This window comes from Homarus americanus, unplaced genomic scaffold, assembly GCF_018991925.1.
Source record: "Homarus americanus isolate GMGI-L3 unplaced genomic scaffold, GMGI_Hamer_2.0 scaffold367, whole genome shotgun sequence".
NCBI classification, from domain to species: Eukaryota; Metazoa; Arthropoda; class Malacostraca; order Decapoda; family Nephropidae; genus Homarus; species Homarus americanus.
Genome location: NW_024743709.1, coordinates 4,862,288 through 4,863,991, shown reverse-complemented (window position 1 = coordinate 4,863,991; position 1,704 = coordinate 4,862,288).

The window sequence follows — 1,704 nt, the reverse complement described above, 5'->3', positions numbered from 1 at the left end:
GATCAATTCCCCCCTGAGAGAGACAGTGAGAGAGAGAGAGAGAGATAGTGAGAGAGAGAGATAGTGAGGTAGAGATAGTGAGATAAAGACAGTGAGAGAGAAAAAGAGAGATAGTGAAAGAGAGAGATAGTGAGAGAGAAAGAGAGAGATAGTGAAGGAGAGATAGATAGAAAGATAGTGAGATAAAGACAGTGAGAGAGAAAAAGAGAGATAGTGAGAAAGATAGTGAGATAAAGATAGTGAGGGAGAAAGAGAGAGATAGTGAGAGAGAGAGATAGTGAGATAAAGATAGTGAGGGAGAAAGAGAGCGATAGTGAGGGAGAGATAGTGAGAGATAGTAAGAGAGAGAAACAGTGAGAGATAATGAGGGACAGTGAGAGAGTCACTGAGAGACAAAGACAGTGAAAAAGAGACAGTGAGAGACACAATGAGAGAGAGAGAGATAGGGAGATAGTATTTCACTCATAGGGAATTAAGTTATAGCGCCTATGGTGTTAATCAAGATAATTATACCTGATGATTATTGCAGGAAATTACTTACGTCTTAATGCAGGAAATACGACTTGTGTAAACTCATCATAAACAAAAAACAAGAACAACAAAAGCAACAAAAACAAAATCAGTGTTTCGTAACAATAATAACAAAAATAATAACAACAACAACAACAACAACACCAACACCAACAACAACAACAATACTAAAATTTATGTCTGTAAAATCAATATCAACAACAACAACAGTTATATATCAACAATGACACCCTAGAACTCAGAGCTCGTAAGTAAAAGAGAGAGAGAGAGAGAGAGAGAGAGAGAGGTGATAAAAATAAAAGGAACAAACAAACAGATAAGCAGATATCCACCATCACACACACACACACACACACACACACACACACACACACACACGGGAGAGAGGACCAGAGGCTAGAATCAATATCTCACTGAATCCAGCCGTCAAAGAATTGTGTTAATTTCCCCGTACGTGAAGTTACAGCAGCCAAGAGTGGTGGTGGTGGTGGGGATAGGAGCCCCTAACTCACCCTAGAAGTAATGAAATTCCTCCTCCAGGATTACCAGAAGCTCTTCTTAACAGGGACCGCTTAAGAAAAAGGTCAGGTGTGTGTGTGTGTGTTTTGTGTGTGTGTTTTGTGTGTGTGTGTGTGTGTGTGTGTGTGTGTGTTTTGTTCGGGATACCACAATGTTGAACAGGAATCCAGGACAGTGTGAGTTAGAGTTACTTGAAGAAAATACGGCGGAATGATTTGTGTTGCTCTGAGAATTCCTCCAAGATCTCTCTCTCTCTCTCTCTCTCTCTCTCTCTCTCTCTCTCTCTCTCTCTCTCTCTCTCCTTCTCCTCTTCACCTTTCACCCCTTCCTTCTCCTCACCTTGCATTATTTCCTCTCTTTCCCTCAAGGTTAGCGAGTGCGAGAGAGAGAGGACTAAGGGGAAGCGTGTGGCTAGTATCAGGAAGACGATTTATATGTAAATGGTTAAGAGCGAAACTGCGGTGTAGATTAAACAAATGTCTGGTGATGTAATAGGAACAGACAAAATAGGCAAGAAATAGGGTATGAAAGAGATGTAGATGAAACAGGTAAAAGGTGTGGATGTAATGGAGAGTGATGAAAAATAATGTAAATTGGGTTTAGATAATGGTGTAGTGATGTAATAGGAAGAGACAAAATAGGCAAAATAATCTA